Genomic DNA, 25827 nt, shown 5'->3' with positions numbered 1-25827 from the left:
CCTAATTTCCAAAACCTTTTTGCCTTCCCCCTGTTAAACTTTTTCTGATGGTTTGTCTTGCTGGCTTGTCTGTAATCTGTTTCATCAATCAGGGTAGTTTTTTCTTTGGCTCCTGTAACCATCAAGCCATGCCAGCTGTAGACAAGTGAGTGTTCTGTACCTACGAACTTACACTGCGAACTCCCGTGTAGAGTCTTTGGGGATTCTCCTTCCCCACAGGATAAAATCTCCCTCCGTGTGGGTCATACAGTCTCTCCTCAACCCAACTGGATCAGACACCCACTTCATCTTATGCGGCTGCCACACACACAGGTTACTATCCTAGGAGCATGTCAGCTTTTATAGAAGCCTGTGAGACATCTCCAATTGTTTTACATTTCAAACTCAACACATCCCAAACAGAACTCACCTTTCTCTCCCTACACCATTTTTTACTCTGAGTCTTTCTTATTTCAGAAAGAGGCTCCAGTATTTTTTTCAGACCCAAACATAGGGCCATGATTTTCTTTTCCTCTCTGTTCCTCACTCTCTACCTCTCAATTGACTCCATAGAAAACAGTATTTCAGATAATCCTTTCATTTCTTAGCATCTCCACAATTGACTTTGTAGTGAAAGGCACCATCACTTCTGACCTGATCTGTTATGATGGCATTGTGATAATTAGCTTTGTTCTTCCCCTCCCCATTGTCTAACCCCAGCCTTCCAATACACAGCTACACTTTGTGAATAATGATCCATCCATCACTTCATATAAGTCATCTGCTGAAACCCTCCATTGGCTGTCTCTACACTCACAGATAAGACTGGTACTCATTATGTTTACCCATAGATGTGGTACCAAACTTTGTGACATCACTTCCAGTTAATGTCCTAGCTTCACATATTCCTGCTGTTCAGTGTGCTTTACACAGGCTGGTCTCTCTCTGCTTGGGATATTTCTTGGCTCCTAGACTTTTGTGCAAATGTTACCTTCTCCCAAAGGCATATAATGACCCAATCCAAAATATATGCCACTTTTACCCACAGTATCTACTCTTTCATCCTGATTGACTTTTCCTATAGCATTTGTCTTTACTGGTAACCATACTTTATTACACCATGTTATGATTTTATGATTTTGGTGCCATCTTACTTAGTCTGTTCTCTTTCATCCCCACTACATCATAGATTATGAAGATGCAGAGACCGCCTGTTTGACATGCTAGTGTCTAGAATAGTATGCTAAAAATAACTAGTAATATAGCTTAATGATTAGTAGTTGTAATAACAAATTCTCACTAAGTACATATTAGATGGATATATAGGAATAGATTGATCCTTTAGGATCTTGAAAAATGCTAATTCCTTTGCTCTCTCCCACAAATATCTACTTACCATAATGATCCCCTTCCTACCGAGCTGGGATCATAAAATCTCTCATCTTATGGTGGTGGAAATTGAGAGCCAGCAGAATTTAGAGACTTGCTCAGAATTATAAAACTGAAACCCAGATTTCAACCTACTGGTCTTTGTGTTTTCACATGCAGATCATGAAGGAAGAGGTAGGAACTGCCTAGATCCTTCTTGAGAATTCTTGGTTTCTGCCCGAACACTTCTGCTTTTTCAATATGAAGAGAGTTAAGAACCACCACTATTTTTCCCAATGGATCTCTTTGTGAATGTATGGTTGGTATCTTATAAATAAATTAAAAATGTTTGAATAGGCACATGAATGTGTAACTGTCCACTGTTAAATTTTCTCTCTTTTACACTGCTGAAATTTTAACTGTCCATCAGAACCAATTTCTTGCCTTTTGTTCCATCTTAACCTCTTTCTTCTCTCAGCTTTCTCTTTTAGAGAGGAAGGGCTGTTCTTATGCTACTCATTGCCAGGAAAAGCTCTAGACAGGAAGTAGCCATTTCTCAAAACTTGCAATGTTAATATGGTTGATGTACTTTGAGATTAGAGATGTCTTATACCCAAAGCTTTCAGATGGCCTGAGAAGTTGGAAAGCATGAAATAGTCTATGCTAGACACTTAAAAGTGAACAAATAACAGAAAGAGGTCGGATTAGGTAATAGAGATCGTGAGAAAAATTTTATCCAATAGAACCATTTAATGTTGAATTATAATGTCTTTTATTATCAGCCTTCAGTTTCATGTCTTGGGCTGGATATACCATGAAAGCGATTCCTTTCCCAGCGGTAACTGTAGAAAGGGTATTTGGAAAAGTCAGAGCTGCAATCCTTGGCCCATTGACCCATGAGTGGAATTCTACACATTTAACAAGTTTTGACCTTCTATTTTCTTTGACCTTCCAGCCTATGGCACTGGACTGCTCAGTCTTTTCTTGGCCACTGAGCTTCGGTCTTATCTCATGCTGATATCCTTGTATTCTGACTGCCGACTTCTCTCTTGTTTAGACTACACAGCTTTCTAAAGGTTCTGCTTCTGCAAATTTCAAAATCTTATTTCCTCTGGTCTAAGGCACACTTATCCACGGTTCACAATTGTACCAATGATAATGGAAAAAGACTACATTAAACTTCGTGGTAGTTGCTAGAGTTCAGATGTCAGAGACTTTGCTGAGAAAGAATAAGAAGCTACATTCTTTGGGAGAGAAGAGGAAAATCCCTTTTCTATTGTTTTTAAATATACTGTACTTTCTCTAGGAGGATCATCTTCATGCTGTTCTCAACTAAAATTCAAAAATTGTTTTCTTTTTCCCAAATTAGGGAGACTCTGCAAGAAATGACATCTGAGAGACACAATGCAATGTTTCTAGAAAATACAGGGGAGTTTTCAGTCCATTACTCCAAACCACCACCAACTTGGAAGAATTTTTGAGACCTTCACATGATGACTATAAATATTTCAAGGAGAGTCATCAGATTAGAAAAGGATTTACAGATGACATAGTCTTACCACAAAATTAACATTACTTGTCCCGAATCGCTGGAAGCCTCCAACAGGCAGAGGACATTATCCTAAAGGAAGTAGATCAGATTCCCATGTACTGTTCGATGTGAGAAACTGCAGCATTCCAGGCACAGGTGAAACTCATGGAGGAAACTGAAACTTGCCCAACATCATTGGTTGAAAAAGAAAGAAAAACAACATCGAATGAGCAAATCATCACCAAAAATCAAAGATAAAGTCTAGATGTTTGCCAAGCTGAATTAAATGAACCAATGGAAAAATATTACAGTGATTATAATTAACAAGCGAATAAGGATGACCATAGCAACCAGCATCATGGCGTCTGTTTGTTTTCCTAGTAACAGTATTGATTGCTGTAACATCTTGCTTGTAACTCTGGTAATTTTTGTGCCTACTTTGAACTCTATGATTCTCCTATAAGCTTTATTAAAGGTACACCTTTTTTAAAGAAAACGTTGGCATCAGTTGTTTCCTGAATGGACAGGGACCCAGAGCAACACCACAAATCACTCTTTGTCCAGGCAGGCTTGTCCTTTGGAAGAGGAGTAGATGCTTAAATGGTAGTGGTTTGATTCCAGATTCTGCCTTGTTGTTTACACCAGGACTGACTGAGTTCATTCTTCATTGCTCAGACACTGTGCATGGAACTTGAGTTCTCCAGATCACACTGAGGAAAAATAGAGAAAATAAAAGGAAAGGGGGAATCATAACTCAAAATGGTATTATTAAGAAGACCTCATCAGGAGACAGCCATGATGTCACACGCCTGTTATTCTAGCACTTTGGGAGGCTGAGGCTGGAGGATCATTGTAAGTTCATGGCCAGCCTGTGCTACAACGTGAGTGCATGGCCAGCCTGAACTGCATAACAAGACTCTGTCTCAAAAAGACAAAGAAGAGGCTATGGGAGAAAAAGGAACTCTCCTGCACTGTTGGTGGGAGTGTAGACTGGTACAACCACTGTGGAGATCAGTCTGGAGATTCCTCAAAAAGTTAGGATTGGAAGTTCCATTCGACCCAGCTATTCCACTTTTAGGCATTTTCCCAGAAGAACTGAAAACATCATACCACAGTGATATATGTGCACCCATGTTTATAGCAGCACAATTTGTAATAGCCAAATCTTGGAAACAACTTAAGTGTCCATCAACTGAGGAATGGATAAAAAAGTTGTGGTATTTTTGTACAGTGGAATACTACTCAGCTATAAAGAATGATCACATTGAGATATTTATAAATAAATGAATGCAACTTGAGACCATACTCATAAGTGAAATAAATCAAACGCAGGCTGTAGCTCCTCCAGGGGGAGAACCACCAGTGCCTCCTGAGATCCACACCATGTTGGAATTTAGGATGCTGGGAAACTAAGCAATCAGCTAGCCTCCCTAGTAAGTGGCTGTGGTGTGGCAGGCTGTGGCCCTTCCAGGGGGAGAGCCACCAGTGTCTCCTGAGATCCGCACCATGTTGGAACTTAGCACACTGGGAAACCAAGTAACCAGCCTGCCTACCTGCTAAGCAATAGTGAGCCTATCGGTGTACAGGCTGAGAGTCAAATATCCCACTTTCCCTGCCCCACATTAGCAAATGGGAACCAGAGATCTGAGCATCTCTTGGGAGGTTGACCATATGCAATATACAAATAAGGGGGATTTCCTTCTACCATCTCCGTAAAGACAAATATTTTTACTACGTTTTGCTTTATTCTGATTAATGGTACTTCTCTATTCAATATTCTGTTTTGATAAGCTCTATAATGTTCTGTATTTCATTTTATTTTGATATACGTGATTGAAAGAACAACTATTGAGAAGATAACGAGATATACTGTGATACCTATTACTGTTATCCCGGTAACCTGCTGTGAAGTTCTGTACCAATTTCACTACGCTGTCTCAGTTGGCTTTGTTCTATCTTGTTCTGTTGTATTTTACTACCTTCAAAAAAAAAAGTCTACAGCCATACCACCCTAAACGTGCCCGATCTCATCTGATCTCAGAAGCTAAGCAGCGTTGGGCCTGGTTAGTACTTGGATGGCAGATTGCCTGGGAATACTGGGTGCTGTACATTTAAAAAAGAGTAAAATTAAATTTTAAAAAAATCAAACTCACATGTATAAATACCGTAGAGTCTCCCTAGTATAAGAAATGGTAAGAGTACGTAAGAGTTTATAGTAATCATGACTCCCCATTACATTGCTTTGAAGCCTTATAATGCTTTCATTCATTAGTTGGAATGGTATTATCCTGCTTTGTTTGATTTTATTATCTGTGATGGTATGAACAGCTATTTTGAAGAAAACAAGACATTATAATAGCTAGTGTTGATTTAATATCATCTTACTGTGAAGTTCTACCATGCTTTTGTTCTTGTTTTCATTGGTTCTATCATATTGTATCAGGGAGACTTAATTTGAAAGCAGGGTCTTGCAAATCTCAATTTTTTCATATTTCTTTACCCCTCAGAAATGAAACTACAGCCCCATGCCCTGTGCTGGTACTGCTCTGAGCTCTTCTGAAGAGGTTTAGAAGTGCTGATGGCTTTTGGAGAACTGCGTGCCCTCTAAGTAATGTAAATGTATGGGCCACTGTTTTTCCACAGCCTGTATCCTTTCCTGGGTGTCTGAGTGACACAGCTGCCCAGGACAGCAGCCAAACATGTTGCCACCTTGCCTTTCCTTCTTTTCCCCACTATGTCTGCTTGAGTCTAAAGTACAATCGTTTGGTAAGAAACAACAGTGTGCCCTTTGGAGATCATCCACATTCCCCCAAATTCTACAGCCACCACGCTTCACTAAGAGGGTCTAGAGAACCGTTTTCTAATAGAGGGTCTTAGGCTTGCATGCAGCAGCAGCTAATGCTCATTCGAATAAAACAATGAGAATGAGTCTGTTGGCAGCTTTGCTGAGAGAATTGCTCAGGCATGGCATTCAGCCCAGGTCCGAAATGAGCTGCCTCAAACCAAGTGGCTCACTTTTAGCAGGGTAAACAATGACCACCTGCAAATGGTTCTCAAATGCATCCAGAGGATGAGGAGTACTTTGTTATTTTAACCAGAATGCAGCCTTCTCTGAAGGGTTCTCCCAGGAGACATCAATCACCAAACTTGCACTTGTAATGATATCCCGGAAGATGTGAGAATGGGATGCCTCCAAGAGTCCCCTTTACAGAATGTGAAGTCAAATTTAACTTTAATCTTTACAGTGAAGAAAATACATCCTTTCCCCTTGGGGAATTAAAAAAAAAAATATGAGCAAACCGTAAGTGACTTTTAAAGTATACAGTAAGACTGCCAACCCTATTCATAGGGAAAAAATAATTGGCACTTTACGTCAGTATTTTCCATGAATTACTTGAAAAACAGATAAAATGTGTCATTCATATGGAACTGGGTCCCACTGTTCTTTAAAGCTCCTTCCTCCTGAATAAGTAATCACCTTTTACTGGTAATTGGCACAGGTGTATATAACTGCAACTTGGGCAAAACATGTCAGAAAAGCCAGGGGTTGGTTTTATATGTAATATACCCAGAGTCATTTGGGGGAGAAAGAAATTTGCAAGATAAAATAAAATGTCCCACCTTGTTATACTAGGGTGACATGTAAAGGTATCTATCCTTCCTCTGGTACCTGCATCCCAGGAGCTGGAAGAGAATCAGTGCAGATAAAGACCCCATGCCCACCAGAGCTACAAACTGTATCTATTTTCTACCTTTGGAAGTTTGGCTGGTTAGTTCCAATAGAGTTAAACACTTCTCTGACATTTACCCTTAAATTGGATGAAAAATCATCTCAAGACAAGCTGATTTGTTGGAAAGTGGTGTGTGTGTGTTCCTGGTGTTTCTCATCTTCGTGGGAAAGCTGAGATCCTAAGCAGAAAGATTACCATCCTCTGCGGAGAACATAGAATTTCATGAAGCCTGCCAAAGCGATGTGCTGTGGATTGTGTATGGAAGAGAGGTTAACTATCTCAGAGACAAATATTTTGTTATTTCTTGGCAGGAATATCAGAAGTGGGTGTTTGAAGTTAATGCCCTGAGTCCTACTTCTAAACGTTTCCATGTCTTCCTTCTGCAAGCCATGTGACATGAAAATATTTAGCAAATTAAGCAAATGAGTAAAATATGTACCATGCTGAAATATAGGCTCAATTTTAATTCCTTCTATGCTTGAAAAACATCACAAGGTGATGAATATGAGCCACTCCTGAAATTATTTACTGAGATCTCTCTTTAGAACTCTTTATAAGTTTCAGCTTAGAAGGGATAACTCATTTTGTTAGTTCATTTTTAGAGGACATCTATTTTCAACACCTGACTGTTTATCTGGGCTCAGACATTATTTGTTGCTAGAGTCTGATGGTTTCCTATCCTTGAGGATCATTCTCTACATTAGGAAGAGTCAAGAGAGATACACTGTTGCCAAGAAGATGACACTGAGATGTCCTCTCTCCATAGACCTCACTCAGAGCAAATAGGAAGCTCTAAGGATCTTTTTGATTCTCGTCGCGCAGAGCCCACATTCCCAAAACTTTCCCACTAGTCCCCATGCTTGGAATGCAGCCCTGTACCAGGCAGGGATGATGAGCACCTGCAACAATAGCTAAGGTTACCCCCTTCTGCTAACCCTAGAGCTCCATTAGGCAAAACCTGAATTGTGGATTTGTGTGACTTGTCCTTATTTCAAAGCCATTTTTCTGGTTTCTAGTTCTCTTGAGATGGTGCCTTGCTGGCCTGTTGCCTGCAGTGCCTGGAGCCTGGACTCAAACTTAGCTGGAAGCCAGAGCTCAGGAATCTGCTTCCAAAGCTCTCTGTTGCCGATTGCCTGTGTTCTTGTGCTCCTTGCCTCAGGTTTTTATTGCTGGGTCTTCCTGAACTCTTGGGAACTAACCAATCTTTGTGGACTTGTGTGCATAGTGAGGGATTTAGCAGCTGGGTCTACAGATGCCCAGTGGGTAACTAAATGCAGAACAAAAGTTAACACCTCTACCTTCATTTTCTACTATCTTGTTTATTATCATAAACTTTATTTCATATTCCTGCTGAGATCTGCTTAGAGGCATGTTAACCACCTATGGAGTGTCTGTCTGAAACCTGGCATATTACCCCTAAATTCACTTTACCTATCTCATCTTTTTTAAGACAGAATACACCAAGGTAAGAGTAAGATAGTTTCAGGATTTGCAAGGAAGTCCAGAAATTCCTGGTCTCCAATCTTTGCCTGAAACTAAGGTCATCTTGGATTTCCAGCAGATTCTCTGTAGTCAGATCACCCTCGATAAGGTCATTGTCCTAAGCATTAGCAGTCTTCCCATGCGACCCAGATTGCCCCTCCAGTGACAAAGACTTCAGCAGCCCCATTCAGACCCTAGCTCACCCCAGTAACCAAATGCACCCAGTCCCTTTCCTTTGTTAATAGGCCAGGCTAATTTTCTCCATCAGAACTTTGCCCCCTTTAGCTCTCCATCTGCTCAAATTGAAGTCCCTTCCCCATTTGTTCTTCCTTCTCCATTAACAGCTTTTCCTGTGTTCTTCCACTTCCTGGCCAGGTTTTAAATTTCTGTTATCTCTAGATCCAAGGACTCCATGTACAGTGTCTTTCCCAAATGGTAAAAGCAGCACAATAGCCACACTTACCCCTGGAGGCATAGCTCCTAGTACTGAGCTCACAAGTCCAGCCTGGTCGGTTGTATTTCCTGCAGCTCAGCTGGCCTCTGAGTTCCAGTCCCATCTCTGTATTTATGTCTGTGTGCGGCCAGTACTTCTTCTGTAGGAACTGAACCCCACTCAGAGCCAGTCATGTGTCTGCTAAATGACCCCAGCCTCTACCTTCTCTCTCCACCACTGCTCCAATCCATCATAATTGGTGGACCCTACTCAAGCTGGACCAATCAGAATGAATCTTTCCCCACAGAATTTATAAATGTGTGCTTGTATGTATGTGCCTCTGTCTATGTGTCTATCTGCATGTTTAAAGGAAGATCTAATGGCCACCATCCTGATTCTAACCTCCTTCTTACGTTATCCCTGTGGGTCTGAGCAGTGATGTTATCATCATTGTGATTTTACTGAGGTTTATTCTCAGATCAAATTCTTTATTTTGCCATCAGAAAAGTCCTACCCCATGCCATCTCCCAGAGAGCTGTCTAACAATTCTCCATGAAGAAACTCAGCTAGGAAGTAGGGACAGATGAATGGGACACATCTCCACCCTCCTCTGTTCCACACAAGCATCTTTATTCTCTGTGTTTTATATATTGGGATTTCATATGTTATTGTAATTAACATGCATTCTGTTGATTTTTTGTTTCTAATGACTAAAAACCCCTCCCTGCTGACCTGTAGGGCTGCCTTCTATCAGATCCCTACTTGTTCTTAAGGCTGGATAATTGGATGCTCAGGCTTCCAAATGCATCTTTTCTCTAACTGGAAAAAAATCTGTCTGGTCTCGATAACTTCTGAGGTCATGTCAAACTCGAAGATGCAGCGATTGCTTCTAAATCCAAGATTCTCATTCCGCTTTCCTGCCTCAGACCTGCAGCAAACCTCTGGCATTTGGAGAGTCTGTACCGAAGGTGTTAAATGGAAATACAGTGTCTTTTTCCAGCTGCTCATATTTCCTAAAGCAAATATTACATGACTACCATTACCATTTATCTCATAATTCTGTGGTTTGACAAGCTCTGTGATAAAAGACAACACATGACAAATTCTCTTATAATAACCTATAAAGTCTTGTTAGAATTATTTTTGTAGTGATACTGTTTTACTACATGAGATGTTAAAAAAAGGCACAACCTACTGCCTGTTTTAGAAAGTAATTTTTTATATAAACATTTCCTTTTATATAAAGATTTAATGGAAGCCATTGCTAAAAAATTAATGGGCATGTAAGAAATAGTTTTGAATGTTCTGGGGGAAGGGAAAGATGCCTTGATTTTGTTTATCTGATATTATCCTCACAAAAGTCTGCAGCTAAATCGACATTCACTGAGCAAAGCTGTAATCCAGCCATCACGTTTACAGCATTTGGAATTTACCCATTAGCTTTGGAATTTGGAAAAGTTCATTATAATTGGGGTTGGAGGGTTAGTTCATGCACTTCATTAACTCCTATGCCAAAAACTCTTCACATTAATGGTATCTCCACCCAAGCTATTACATTTTTCTCTGAAAATTATTGGGCAATAAATGTTTGAACATAACTCACGTGATACAATAATGGAATTAATGTAAGTAGAGATGTAATGGTTTCTTTGATTAATGGATTCTTGGACAACACAGCCAACTGAGAATATAATACCTTTTAATTAGAAGCAAGAACAATTTTCTCTTTCAAATATTGGTACTGCTTGCATGGTTTATACCTAACTGCAGGTGAGAATTATTTATAGTTTAGATGAAAGCACTGATCTGTTAAACTAAAAGCTGGATTTTGATCCAATTTCTTATCTATGGCCTAATTTGTTGGTTTTTCCTGTTTCCTTTAAACTCTTCCACTCTACCCTTTTCCCCAAATATTTGGCTCTTTATACTAAACAACACAAATGCCATATCTTATTTTTGAGATGCCCGCCCTGTCTGTTTTAATTTCATTTTCTCATTTTAGTCATCATTCTAACCGTAGATTTTATCCTGAATTAGTTTTTCTCATAGAATTTGACTAATTTCTAAACTCTATAGACAACCCACTTTCCGGGTCCCCTCCTGTCTCTCTTACACAGAAACTGTCTTTCTCTCAATAAAGATGTATAATAAAATAAACTCTCCAATTTCCTTTTCTCTACTTAAAAATAGATATTTATAAGGACTTTCAGATATTTTTGCTCTTGTTATCCTATCCAAACCACTTCATTCAAGGAAAATGGCATTTTGAATTCAGTTTTGTAGATGAGGAATCAGCAGGACTCAGAAATAATCATCTTATCCAAGAAACACAGGGCTCAATTGGAAAGAATTAATTAAAACTATCATGTCCTCTCTTTAGTCATTGAGCTGTGAATGTGTTTAATGACCTGGTGTCTGCCATTGGCCACAGTCCTGGAAATGTGTTAAGGGAACAGGACCATTCTCACTTTGTCAGGCTACAGATGAAATTGTTAGGGAGACTGTGAGTCTGGCCTGCGTGGAGGTAGATTTAATGCAGCCAGCACTGGGAGCTGTTAACATTTTCCTGTCTGAGATTTGTGGGTGGGCAGGAAGTGTTGGTGATACTCAAAATCTGACCACTCAGTGCAGTTCCTTAACTTGCAATAGCAGTAGAAGAGGATAAAACCTTAGTTGTGAACTCACCAATCAAGGCACGCGAATGCATGGTTGTGAATACTTTTGCCTCATGTCACTTCTTCAGGGCTATCCCGGATTTGGTATGATGAGCTGGCACATTCCACAGTTCCTTTCCCCTGCCATAGACAGGGACTGACACCACCCACCCTGTATCCCAGATTATCTAGCAACTTTTCAAAAGGGTATGGCAAAGTCGAATGGCCTTTGTGAGTAATCCTGTCTCCCCTAGGCACTCTGGAGTTAAGATCTCCCAACTCTGGCATTTTAATGGCACCAATGGTAGCTGTCATTGAGGATTCCTTTGTTGCTATGCGGTCTTTGTTAATCTCATTGGTATTGTTCTTGCAGCATTTCAGGGAAGGTGCTAACACTTCAGGGTACAAAGCTACTGAGATACTCTCAAAGTCAATGGCCTAGCTCTCCCATCTTTTTGGTAGGTTACAGAAATTCAGCATTCAAAGCAGAGTCAACTGAAAATATGAAAGCCATTTTTTATACCATCTGAAGTCCCTTAATGTACACATGAAAAAATTAGGAAATCGGGGTTGGAAAAATAATAAGTAATGGTATAAAGTGGAACTCATTGCTACTGGATGTCTTTGAGATAACCAGAATATGAGAGCTCAGTTTCATTCTGCTCTTTGTTTTTCTCTGAGCTGGGTCACCTCTTTCTAATTATGACAGAAAACTACTCAAGCATGGAACTATCACAGCATTTAAAGACTGCTGTGTTTAGGGGCTGCCACTGCTCTTTGAAATCTGCATGTAGAATTGATCTCTAAGCCAAGGATATTTGACCTCTGCTGTACCAAGGGCTCCATTTGCAACCTCCCAGGAGCCCAGGAATTGTGCCTAATTTGCATGAATATTAACATAAATCTCCATATGCATGGTTTGCAGGTTTGGACCATGAGTTGATTATGTCTTCTTATTTGTTCTGAAAGTTTAGAATTGGAGGTAAAGGTGAAGGTCATAACTATCCAAAAGAGGAAACATTTGCTGTCCAGGAAATTTCTTTTAAGCATTTCTTCCTGAATATGCCTTGTTCAGATGAGGCTTTTAACTAAAACTCAAGCTCTTTTGGAACTGTAAGGAATTGAATGACAACTGTGGTCGACAATCTACTACCTTCTGTTTCCCAGGGCCACCATGGAATGAGAAGCTAGCAACAAAATGGTGAATATACGTCTATAAATATTACTATAGACTGAGTTCTTATTGTCCAGGTAAGACTTTATCTCTAGATCACATGCTACACATTAAGTGATTGGAGAAAAATATGGGATTCTTTGGTTACCAGGCCATCTCCATGATTCAGAAATTAAGAGCAGGCTTTAATCTAGCAGAGGTTAGTCCTATGTCTTAATTTCATTTATTCCACACCACTGCATCACAGCCGCCATGAGGAGAGCAGCCCTGCCTTTACATCACTGCAGTCTTAAAACTATGGCTTTGAATTCTGAGTCTATTATTCTGCCTTAGATGAATCTTGCTTGGTAAGTTGCTTAAATTCTTTATGCATTGGTTTCCTGCTCTTTATGGCTTAACAATATTTACTCCAAACAATAGGTAAAAGATTGAATGTGTTACTATTGACATGGGTATCATCACTACTACCATTATTATTGCTTTATCTTTTAACAAGTCTAATACTTATGCAGAATTAGTTCTATCCTGATTCTGAGAATGCTGTATCCCAAAAATGAAAGTATTCATTGGAAACATTTATCTTGCCAATAATTGCAACAATTTTCTTGACTATATTCATTGATATTAACTTTGTGAAAGTTCATTTTTAAAAGATTTACACTAGATTTTCATAGAGCAAGGTGGTGGAGACTTATACAACATGATCTCATTTTTTCCTACATTAGCAACCTTCTTTCATTTCTCTGCATATAAAGTAGAATCTATTGCTACTCGTGTTTAGGATCAGAGCTGGATCAGAGATAACTTAACATGCCTTCTCCATATTGTCCTTCAGGTTAAGTTATTGGACCTGTTATTGTGTACTGAGCCTAAATTTTACCAAATGGTTTTTCCCACATTTTTTTTAACTAACTGGGAAATATCAAATAAAGCTTAAATCCCTTTCTCATAGGCTGATATGACTCAGTATGCACATGGAAATCCATGGTCTGCCATAATATTCCAGAGTCTCTAAGGAGACATATTCAATTTAGACCCTCTCTGATCTCTTGGATACATTATGTGATACAGACTTTAGGTGAAGTGAATCCTTGAGATTTTTCTAGAAAGACATACTGAGAAACACAAACATTCCAAACTTCAGGTTTAGAAGTTTCTGTAGGCACAGCAATAAGTAGAAAATGGCACACTCGCATTAAGCTACCAGTGTTCTACAATGGACTGATTTCCTTCACTACTAAAGGATTTCCTCCACTGCATGACGATTCCAAAGCATGCTCAATGAAAGCAAAAATGAAGTGGAACCCCTTGCAGACAGCTGACACTGTAGATCATACCTCTAAATCCCAAAGTTCTGCTTCCTTGCAGGGATTTGTAAAAGGTGAAAAATCATTGAGTTTCAACAGGTTGTATCTGAACCGCCTTGTGGGGCTAACCTCTCCAGACACTGGCTTTGAAATAGGGCAGAATTTGACACCGAAGAAAAAGAAAAAGGTTTACAGGACAATATATCCAGCGGCAGTGAGAAAAAAGTGCTTGGCAGTGAGACTACAGAGGACATAGGCCTCAGAGAAATAGAGAGCTGACTTTTACAGTCTTCATTTGGTGTAAACCACTCTATTAGTAAACAATTCCTTTACAAGTTTCAGCAACAACTAATCACACGTGCTAATAGCAGAGTTTAAATCTCCTCCTCTTGTTGTGTTCATGGTACACAAATCAGTAAAACTTGATCCAGATAGTAAGAAGGTATTCAATTCTATTTCATGAAGATTGTCACCAAATTATCCTTCAACCTCTGTCCTTCAGAATTAAACATTCCAGTACCTTTTAATTTTTTTCTTGGATTTGTTTTCTACTTAAGTTACTTGTCTTCTTACTGAATTAAATAACCAGTAGGCCTTCAGATGACCAGAAGTAATATGTTATGAGATACTCCTTTCAAGGGCCAAAAGATGCAGTTGGGTGTGTGTGTGTGTGTGTGTGATGTATATACTGCTTTAAAACGTCTATTTTTTTTTTTTTTTTGGCAAATAAATATTTGTTCCACTTCCTCTGCTAGGAAAATTCATTGCTCTGCTAAATGGAACAACATGAAGAAAGGCAAGGATGCAGAGGATTACAGACATCTGTGAGACCACGGGACTCTGTAAGGAGCTTAAATGATGGGCCAAGAGCAGGGTCAGGAGGATCCAGGTTGGACCTGGTGATTCTAGAACCACAAACAGTTTTTCTCACCTGTGTAGAATGTCCTTGTTCATGAAATTGAGATGAAAAGTCTTCCTCTCATTTCACCAGGCTTATATCTCTATTTGGTGGAAGGAAATGATGTGAACCTACCAGAAAGAAAGCAACATAGTTCAGATAACTGCTCTGTCATCCTGCTTTCCTCGAATGACCTAAATGAGATGATATTGTTCCTTTCTTTACAAAAAGCCAAGAACATTCCCAAGAAATTCCAACATCCAACAACTACCAGCATTGCCAAACTTGCACAGAAATACGCAAAATTCCCTTCTCTAGATTTCCAGTGTCAAAAATAAATCAATACAGTTCAACAAAATACTTTTGTATGAGAATGTACTTTCTTCAAGTCTCCATGTCTTTATTGGGAAGGTGAAGATTACCTACTGTGTGTCAATCCTTACCTTGCCCTCTCCTCCTAGCCCATGAGGGCCTTTCTCTGCTTGAATGATAAGACCCCTTATGTTTCCTACCTCTGTCTCTTATAATTTATCAAGTGTCTTTGTTTCACTCCTGATTTCCTTCATTTTGTTTGTTTTAGGAGCTTTCATAAAAATCTTGTGGTCCGTTATAATCAAGGTTTGAAAGAGAAAAGATTTAAGATGACACACAGTTTGCAGGATTATTATATAATAGTCACCCAAAAGTCAAATACAGAAGAATACAAGAGATCTGTCCATGCTGGAGACCCAATGAGTACAACAATATCTCATGCAAGTCCATATCAAAGACCCGCACTGGGAAGCCCCAAAGGTCAGTGGTGGAGCCTAGAAAGTCTACACCAGCAGAGTAAAGATCTGTGCCTGCAGACTGAGGGATCTGCACTGGAGCCAGGAAACCACGCTTAAAGCAAGGACCAGAGCTCCCTCACAGAGAGCAGAGTGATACTCAGCAACAGTAAGGACCTGAGCTCCTCTGAGAATGAGAACAGCCAGGTATGCAGCCAGGTATAGCAAGGAAAATCAGAAAAATCAGCGGTGTACAGCCTTCTCCTCTCATTCTCTTTTTATGCTGCTCCTGCAACAATTCTCAGGTGGGTCTTCCATGCCCAGAACCTCCCTGACTCAGCTGAGTTGGAGGCTCCAAATCGACTTTTAGATAATCCACCACATAGTCTAACTAGGCCTGATAAGAGAGAGAGAAAAAAGGCACATCTCACACCCAAGTGTATGAAACCTGATTACAGAATGCTTTTTCCATGCTCTTATCTTAGGAGACTGAAGAACTGTGACTCTGGGATGGAATCCATGAGGAAATATTCATGCCAGTGAGATGCAGAGGGAGCGATACCTGGTGACACTGCTTGTTGGCATCTGTTTCACCATCATTATTTGCTTGGCTGCCCTACTAATAAAACATCCTTCTAACGCACTCCCAGCTTCCTCCCAATTCCCATAAAACAAAAACAATAACCTTTTAAGGTATAAATCAGATTACATCACTCTCTTGTCAAAGAGCCCAGTGCCTCACCATTACGCTTGAATGAAATGAACTCAGCTTGCCTGGCAAAGACGCTCCTGGTCGGGCTCTCTGCCCTCCTCTGTTGCCATCTCCACTCCTATGGCTCAGCTCCCCACCCTCACACCGCCCTCTCACGCAAGTACAGCTTCGTCCCACTGTCCATTTTCCTCATAATCTCATATGAAAGTGTGTGAAATTCTTTGTTTCTCTGTCTTCCTTTGGACAACATGAACATTTTTGGTCCTATGTGTCATCATTTGTCCCACAACTAAAACTATACATGGCATAGATCCAGTGCTTAGTATTTGTCAGATAATTGAAATACTTCTTTTAAAAACTTTTTAAAATTTTAATTATTTTTTTCTTTAAATTTATCGATACATTTTAAATACACATAAGGATCATATCATAGGGAACGTGTACCAGAACATGATATATTTTGATTCCTCATTTTTCCCAGTCCCCTCTCCTCCCTCCAACTATTCTCCACTTATTTACAAAATTTTATTCCTATTTTATCCTTTTTTTCCTTTTCCCTTCCTTCCCTTCCCCCTTTCCATGCCACAGTGAATAAGCACACCGATGTTTATAGCAGCACAATCTGTAGTAGCTAAACCTTGGAAAAAAACTCAAATGCCCATGAAGTGGGGAATGGATAAAGAACATGTGGTTTTTGTATACAATGGAGTACTATTCTGCCATAAAGAAAGACAACTTGAGACATTTCTGGGTAAATGGATGCAACTTGATATCATACTTTTAAATGAAATAAATCGGATTCACATGTATAAACACCACATTGTCTCCCTAGTGTGAGAAACTGCAAGAGCAAATAAGAAGATAATTGCTTCTTTTCACTCAGTAGCTTTCTTACAGTTTAGTATTAGTCTTCAGAGGAGTAAATAATTGACAAAGAATATCTGACTAATTTTTATTAGTGAAGGCTTATTGGAAAATTAAATAATTTTGAGTTGGAAAATTAAATAATTTTTGAGTCATCTGTTTCTGGAAAAGCTATTAAATAATTACTTCATGAGGAATTCCTGTGTTATTTTCTTGGTGTCCTCACTGAGATAGAGGATTATGAAGTCTCCATAGAAATCACATCCATTCACCCAGCAACTTTTCCCTAACATTTGACACAAAGGGAAACTGAGGTATAGACAATCACTGCTGAGGTTTTAGGGACATAGAAACAGAAGAGGAAGGAACAAAGGCCACAGTGTCATAGAAATAGATCGCCTTTGGCCCAGCTCTGTCTGATCCTATGGGAAATGTAGAATTGCTGGCAGAATTACTAGTAACAGACACCAGGATCACCGTAGCAAAGACTGGACATCTTTGAGGAACAATAGCCACAGCAAAGAGGTAGCTTTCCTTCATGCCATAATCATTTCTTGCAAAGTGGATTTGGTTACACTAGTGTGACTGAGGAAGTTACCTCGGAGGCATTGCAAAAAGAAAAAAAAAATCAAAACTGTAACGTCTTTAGAAATGACTTAGAGATGGAAGGAGATATTCTTTAGCTATACTGAATTAAAATTCTCTCCCCCACCCCAAAGTGGAGAAAATACTATTTCCTTTCCAGTGCACCTACTAGAACATTGTTCTAGGGCCATTATCTTACACACTTGATGAGAATTTGCCATACAAGGAAGTCACAAAATGTTAGGTCCAGCAGGGAATTGGTAGAGAAGTATGCACAAGATACTCCTAGAGTCTACATGGAATGTACATTTATCCAAAAGCACTCTGCCAGGGAGCCACCCTCTGAAGGAAATTCACCAACCCAAATTTAACTCAGCATTTGACAAAGGATCAGCATGAATCACCAAACACATCTGCAAATTCCACACTTCCATGTTACTAGGTCCAAAGTCTTATTTCTCTCATTAATTCATTAATTTACTGCCCGTATTCAATGAACATCTAGTGAGAATTTCAGCACCAGGGTCCAAACCAGATGCACTGGGTACAAAGACATTCACTTTTTCTTGTTTAAGTTGGAACCTAGGTTTCTTTGACATTTCTTATTCTGTGACAGAAAGTATCTCTTGAGGAAAATTTTTCCTCATGGAAAGAAAATAATACCTTCAGAACTCTGGGCAAAAACCAAGTAGAAAGTGGTAGCTAAGACAGACTTATTTTGATCTCAGAAACAACATGGATTTAACAAAGTTAAACTTCCAAACACACTTTAAGTGAATCGATTAGCTTTTCCTGTCTTCCTAGATTTTCTACTTCACCCCTAAATTCAGGCCAGCTTTTTTGCAATGTTTGTACATTCAAGATCTAGGAAATGTACACGAAGGAATAATCCTACTCAAATATTGCTCTAGTATTGGAGAATAACATATAACACTGGACATCCTTTTATATTATTTAATAACTTAATTCCACATGTTTGAATACAATTGTTGACTGATTTCCAGCCCTTCCTCAAGGTGGGAAATGCATTTGATTCTTTGATTCTTCCTGTTGCAAGGTACAAACATCCCTGCAGTCAGGATTGGGCACTGGATTGGGGTTGCTACAGGCATGCAAGATCTGGAGACATGCAGAGTCTAGAATTTCTGATGCAACTCCTAAGAGTGATGCCTAACTCTCCCAGATGAATATTATGTATTTTTGTCACTATCTAGTAATATTATGTATTATGTATTTTTGTCACTATCTAGTGCAGAGATGAGAAAACTGTTACAGTACACACTAATTTATTTTCTAGCTGTATAATTTATTAACGTAATAAATTATACACAAGCAAGCTTGTTCCCTCTGTAGGCACTCTTTGATCACGGAACAAGACTGTGTGTTTTCAAAGCATGTGTGACTTGTATGAGGAACATACTTATTCAGTTTTGGGATAATGAACCTATTCCATTTTTATAAACCCGAATCTTTGAACTAGAAGTATGTTGAAAAGAAACTATTTACTTCTGTCTCCATTGGTTTTAACCTGTTGTATATTATTGGACTTTATTATGTGTGATAATATAAGCAAAAACTTTTATAGACAAGGAGATTATACAGAAACCATTGTGCATTTTCTGTTAGTTGATTCTAAATACCCTGTAATACTGTCATTCTCTTGAATGGTTTTACATTGTCTTGATATGTTTGATGCTACAGTATATGAAGTTATACCCAAAGATTTTAAGGAAAGAGACACTAGGGTAACTACTTTTATATCGAGATTATTTTGTGGTGAAACACTATTTTGCTTAAATGGCTATGTTTTGACCTCGCTGTTTTGTTGTTATGCCCTCTTTTTTTTAATCTCAATCTCCTTTTTATTATCTACTTTTTCATTTTTACCCTTTTAATTAAGGGAAAAATAAATAAAAATAGCAGGATATATTATAGTAACCCACATTGATTTCCTATTAACTTGATTTGAAACCCTGTATTGCTCTCACCATTTTGATTTGACTGATTTTCCTCTATTCTGTTTTACTTGATAGTACCAAGTTCGAGAGTATAGGCAACAACTCTGAAGACAGTAAGATTCATTATGACGCCCATTATGGTTGACTATTATCTTCTTTTGAAGTCCTCTAACGTCTCCAATGTTTTGGTTTTATTGGTCTTGTTCTTCACTGTTTTGTTCAATTTTATTATAACTGATGATATAGGCAATTCTTTTTAAGATAGCAAGAGACATGGTAACCATTGTTGATCACCTTGTATTTTGTTTTTACATTATTATGTCCATCTTTTTGATTTGCCTGACTCTGTCCTATTATATCACATTTGGTTTTACTTTCTTCAAAAAAAAGTAATTGTGTAATTATCATTGTACAAAAGAGAGGAAAAGAAAGTGCTCTAAAGGACATAACTGCATGTATATTTAAGTGTATAAGATAGGTAACTATATTACCGAGTTTTATTGGATCATTGAACAGAACTGTTTGTAGTCTCACTGTTTGAATGTCCACTCTATATGCTTTAATTTTGTAACCTGAACAATTATTTCTAAGATGACAATATGTAATCTATTAACTAGTGATTTCGTACTGTTTATTTTTTTGTGAAATTCTGCATAACTTGTATCTTTTTTCTGTTTTTTTTTCTTTTTCCTCCTTAAATAAAATTAAAAAAAAAAAAGAAAAGAAACTATTTAACCCAATTTCTTCTAAATGCCCAAAGCCATATAGTAAGTGAGCAACAGATTCAAGTTTAGAACACAGAGCTCTGGGGTTCTAAGTTATTGTAGTTTGTGGATAAGGTCTGGACAGGCTGTTCAGTGAGCTTAACTATCCACTGAACAGCTAAATGCCAGGGACCTAAGGAATTCACATACGGTCTGTATTTTCTCCAGCTCATCTGAGGCCCTGGAGGAAGGTTTTCATTACTTTGAGTCATGGTGGAATCCAATACTATAATTTGCGTAAGCTCCATGAAGTTCAAAGGTTACAAGTAGAAGAAAGGATGAAAGTTAAGAGAAGACTGTTGTCTCAGTCCTTTTGAGTAGGCGACATTTGCATAGAAGGGCACCATGATCTTCAAGGGCACCAAGAAGTCACTCACCCGCTAGCTCTGACTCCTTGTTAGGAATCTTCTTGCCCAGTACAAACCAAAAATAAATGTTCAGAACCCAGAGTGATGAATTCCTTTCAAAAGTGAGATTAACCTTTACATTTAGGATAGATTGGATATTGTGCATTTGAAAGGTTCCCTGACAGCAAGACAAAAACCTATGCGGACTCCTAGACACACAACCACAGAACCAGAGAGAATCATTTTTGGTTGTGTAAATACACATATATATTTTGTGTTTACTTTTCCAAAGACAAAAAGTGCTAGGGCTGAGGTGTGTGACTCCCTGGAAGCATGGCTAGTGATATTTTAAGTAGACTTGATAATCATCAAGAGGAGGCCTTGGATCCACTTAGGTTGGGTTTGCAGCCAGTATAAAAGGCAAGTCATGTTTCTTCAATCCTTTTACTTATTATTATCCTTATGTTTTTATTGTGCTGAGAATCAAACTTAGAGCCACAGCACGTCAGACAAATGTTCCACTACTGAGCTACACCCTCTGTCTCGTGGTCATCTTTTTAAAATGAATAATGGATATGCAGTACCTGCTGTAGAGGTATAATAGCCACTAAACAAACAGAAATCAGTTACCTTTTGCCGCTTTCATATAATGTTATTGTGTTTCATCTTTGGCTTTATAGAAAGCTCCTTCTCCTTCATTAGTATAGAGCAGGTGTGTTCACCTTGTAGCCCACACATTGCCCTGGACAGCTGGTAATGCAGTCCTTTCCAAGATCTTACATTTTGAACATCATTATGTGACTTTTAACATTGTTTGTCTTGACTTGCTTGTGTAGTTCTCGAGTGCAGACTGGGTAGGTGACAACGGAAGGCTGTGTAGCACAGGGTACTAGCTCTGCCCCCTGCACCTACCATATGCTTAGTGGGATCAAATCTCATCCTACCTGGTGTTGCATGTGCTCATGGAACTTGGTGCATAGGAGGCAGCGAATCCCAGTGCTGTATTCACAGCCCTCCATGTCTATGTGCTTGTGCAGACAGCTGTTCAACATTGTTAAGCAGGCAAATAAATTTTCTTATTTCATTACTAAACTTGGGCTTGTTTATCTCAGGAAATAATTTAATAAGTAAAATTTAAAACTAAAGAAAATTTTGTTACTTGTACACTGTTACTCATATATTGTTTGAAACCCAGGACAATTCCTCTTCATGTATGGGGCTGAGGCAAGTCAAAAAGCTGGATATACAAGCTTTTTGAATGTCTTTTCTATTGTTGGGTATGACAAATTCTTACAGAATGCTTGTTGAGTAACATGATCAGTGTTTTGTGGCAATTATTTAAAAAGTGTGAATGTTTTTGGTTGGGTTTAATATCCAGGGCTTAATCACTTGTCTTTCTGTAATTTTTGAAATTTATTTAGTAACTAAAAAATTTTAACCAAACAGGGACAATTTTTTAGTGCCTGGGAAGTCTCCATGATGTAAGTGGTGGCTCTTAGGAATGTGCATGGAGTGGTCTTTAGTATATACACATTTGTAGAAACTAAAAAAGCGGAAATAATAAGGTTAAGAAGAATAACCAGAGTTAATGCATAAATAAGACTGATTTCTGTTCTCAGAAAAAGAACAAATCTTGTCTTTCCTTGGAAAAAAAACAAAATGTGGAGGCTGGAGCACCCCCTAGATCACTGAGCCAGCATTTCCCAAAAAGGGAGCTAGATGTATTAATTATTATCATACAAAGGAAACAGAGTAAGCATTCTGTGGCCAGATCAGTTGGAGAAATTTTGCAAAAACAAAGATAAGCAAGTTCCTTTACTACAGGATTCTCACTGTTAACCTACCAGTGAGTATTTAAATACTCCATAGGGGACCCAATGTGCAGTGACTTCCAAATCCATTTGACCTGGGAACATGTTTTTGCAGAGCATCTCTGAAGATTACTGTTAAGAGTGATCTAATTCTGGTCCCTATTTTATAGATGCAGAAATCAAGTTCCAGGAAATTAAAGTCATTTGCCAAAGATTGCTTAGTGGCAGCAATGTCCTATTCTTATCTGAAATTAGTCTTTCTGTTTATTTTTGCTTTCTTGGTGAGACAATAAAATTCACATAATAATTATATCATTTTGCCTATATTTTCCAAACAAGCTTTTGCAAGAAAAATACCACAACTAACTTTCGAGAATTAAAAGCATTAATAATAATGAAATGATTTCCCCATAAAACTGAGTGTACAATTATTTTCAAAGTTCTTTTAGGAAAATTATTAGTATTTTTCCAAACTAATATTCCCCAAACAAATTTCTTTGATATTTTGCTCATTTTTTTATGATTAGGCATAAAATGATTCACATTTTATCCATAATTTAACAGGTCCTTGTGGTAATTTCCAAATAAGATTAGTATTTCTGCACTGTGTAGATAAACAGTCAGTCTCATTGAGACAGATGAGAGGGGTCTGACTCTCTTATTTGTCCTTGTGCTGGTTGGAAGGGGAACATAGCTTGGTAAGCAGCCAGCACACTCCCCCTTCTTGACTTCCTTTGCTTCCCCTCAATCTGTCCCCCAGTGTTTCAGTGTCCTCCTCGGCTATCTAGTGGTGTCCTTCCTAGCAATCAAACACCCACTTTGCACTCCAAAATGAGCGCAGTCAGGCAGGCAGCATGGTGAGCCTCCCCCGTGCCACTCACTTCAGTAGATACTGCTGTATTTTTGATGAAAAGAGAAGGTACTTTGGAGTGGGTAAGGTTAGGAAACCAGGGATCTGGGACCCTAATTTGCATAGCCAGCATGCCTAGCAAGCTTATAATCTGGACTTCCACTGAAACAGGCATTTCCCAGACACTTCTCAGGCTTAGTCTTGAAGGTCTCCCTCTAACCCTCACCCTCACCCTCACCCTAACCCTAACCCTAACCCTAACCCTAACCCTCACCCTCACCCTCACCCTCACCCTACTGAGTCCCCTTTACCACAGCACAGGCCCTGTTCAGGTAAAGGCTCACTTTGTTATTCCTGCAAATGTTCTCAAGATATATTTCTTGGGTAGTATGGGCTCCAAAAGTCCTGTAAATCTGCTTGGAATGTTTATGTTCAGCAGTGTAGCTAGAGCTGTCATTTCTAAAAAAATGCTCAGAGTGGTTAACACCGAAGTGAGGCAGAGGCCAGCACCCAGGAGACTCAACTTCCAATGTTCAGCACTGATAGGCATGGGATGCTGACAGCCAGCAGTGGCAGGGACCATCACCCATCTTTGTTCACTGTTGACATACCGCATTTCTGGTGACATCAGCATGCTTAGTACCAACTCACAATTTCCACCTGAATCAAGGAAAAGAATCGTAGGAGAATTGGCAACAATGTGTGATATAAAGCACTTCTTAATCACAATTAGATTTGTGATATGATAGAACTTCTCAGACAGATAGAAAAGAATCATCAAAAATTCATTTAAAAATACAAAAACCTACTGTCCTCTGATGAAAATAAAGAACTGAGGAACTTACAGTATCTCAGTCACTGAAAGACTACTTCTCTAGCTACCAGGTTTGCAACCTGTCAAGTGAAACTAGCCAACGTCTACTACCATCTCATTAGGTTCAAAAATAAAACCAAGAAGCGTATTTAAAGAAAACGATGAAGAAACTGGTCATGGTAGCACACGCTTGTAATCCCAGGACTCAGGGATGCTAAGGAAGAAGGATCACAAGTTCCAGCCCCATCTGGGAAATTAGTGATTTGGAGTGACCTTGTCTCAAAATAACAAATAAAAAAGAACTGGGGACATTATTTGTAGGAAGCCTTGTAATTGGCTGCCACTTTATATCTGTAGGCCGCACCACCTTAACTCCCTCTAGGAGTTAAGTTTGGTAATTAAGCAGCACCTTGCCTAGCTTGTTTGGCCTGGCCTGTTATTCAGGGATTATGCTTATGATCCTGCACTTGGGAAATTTGAAAATTTGATTTAACCTCTGACCCTCAGTCTTGCCACTGTTGCTACGTTACCTGCTGACGTCTCAGAACCCAAATCTCTCCTCCCCAATACCCTATATATTTGATACTCATTCCCTGAGTAAATGAGACTTGATTGGATGGACTTCATCTTGTCTCCGCTCTTTGTGTCTCTTGTCCCCTTTCATCCCCACTCCCTGTCTAGGGTCTCTGTGGACTTACCCACAGTCAGGAACAATTATTAAAATACAACAGCCTGGGTTTAGTCCTCACTACCACAAAAGCAAAAGTTGCTTAAACTGTGAGTCTAAGATTATCTTTTTGTAAAACACCATTGTATATTATTATGCTATTGTGTTTAAAGGTTCTACACGCATCATCTGCAGGTCACCAGAGCAGATGATAAGTATTTCCACACGTGCAGACTCCCTGTGCATGACAGCTAGGGACTAGAACATGGCCAAAAAGCTGGAGAAGAGCCACATAATAAGGGCCACTTGAGCTTTGTTATTGCAACAGGAAGTCCACTTTTATCATCTTTTTCTATATTTATTGTGGGAGATGATTTCCATCCAGACAGTTTAAGAAGGTAGGATATCTTCCCAAGAAATTTGATGCTAACAACCACAACAAAGAGGGCCAAAGGCCACCCATCTAATCCTAAGGAACAGGAGAGTTGGGTGCTACAGAAAGCTTTGTCCTTCTAGAAGAAGTCATACTACCCTGGGCAAATCATGAATAACTACTAACTAAACTAAAAAATTCTCTTAAGACCCAAAACAAAATTTTGCAGTAATGTGCTATTAGTCGAGAAAAACTCCCAAAATTGTTTAGAATGGATGTTTGTTCAGAGATACTTTGAAGTGATTGTGCCAGAAAATGTGTCTCTAAAAACAGCACTTGAGATTTGAGACATGAGATGCTTATGAGGCTTGTAATTCAATATACTGGCCACAGACTTCAATGGTGTGCCTCGTCTGCATTGAAGGTCACCTTCCAAAAGGGCAACCCAGTGGACCCATGAATTATTTCAGTATAGTTGCCCTTCTTGGGCTGTTATTAAATTTCCCAAAGGAAAACAGTTACCTGTCCTAGCTCTTATACCTGTGTCTCTGTCTCCCTGTCTCTTTCTTCACCTCTCTGTCTCTCTCTCTGTCTCTCTCTCTGTCTCTCTCTGTCTCTCTCTGTCTCTCTCTCTCTCTCTCTCTCTCTCTCTCTCTCTCTCTCTCCTCTGTATATGTGCAATGCATATCTATTACTTGGGTGATTGAATAAGCTTCTGACCTCACATATTAGCCTCAATTTCTAAACTTCTCTCTTAA

The 25827-nt window shown here is 39.0% G+C and overlaps 1 long non-coding RNA gene and 1 pseudogene across 1 annotated transcript in view; one reads left to right on the top strand and one right to left on the bottom strand.

Annotated features, from left to right (window-relative positions):
• Nucleotides 1-1884: 1884 nt before the first annotated feature.
• LOC106027433 (uncharacterized) overlaps nt 1885-25827 on the bottom strand; it is a 68371-nt gene continuing 44428 nt past the window's right edge. Inside the window, exons 3-4 of the long non-coding RNA XR_001201023.3 lie at nt 14591-14688; nt 1885-3588 (exon numbers count right to left, since the gene is read on the bottom strand). This is a non-coding gene — a long non-coding RNA (uncharacterized LOC106027433). The remainder of the gene's footprint in view (nt 3589-14590; nt 14689-25827) is intronic.
• Nucleotides 4872-4990, top strand: LOC111756446 (5S ribosomal RNA; annotated as a pseudogene).

This window comes from Cavia porcellus, unplaced genomic scaffold (genome assembly GCF_034190915.1).
Source record: "Cavia porcellus strain 051 isolate PalLab524CR breed Dunkin Hartley unplaced genomic scaffold, mCavPor4.1 scaffold_7, whole genome shotgun sequence".
Classification (NCBI taxonomy): domain Eukaryota; kingdom Metazoa; phylum Chordata; class Mammalia; order Rodentia; family Caviidae; genus Cavia; species Cavia porcellus.
The sequence above is the reverse complement of the archived record's forward strand: the minus strand, read 5'-3'. Positions and strand labels throughout refer to the sequence as shown.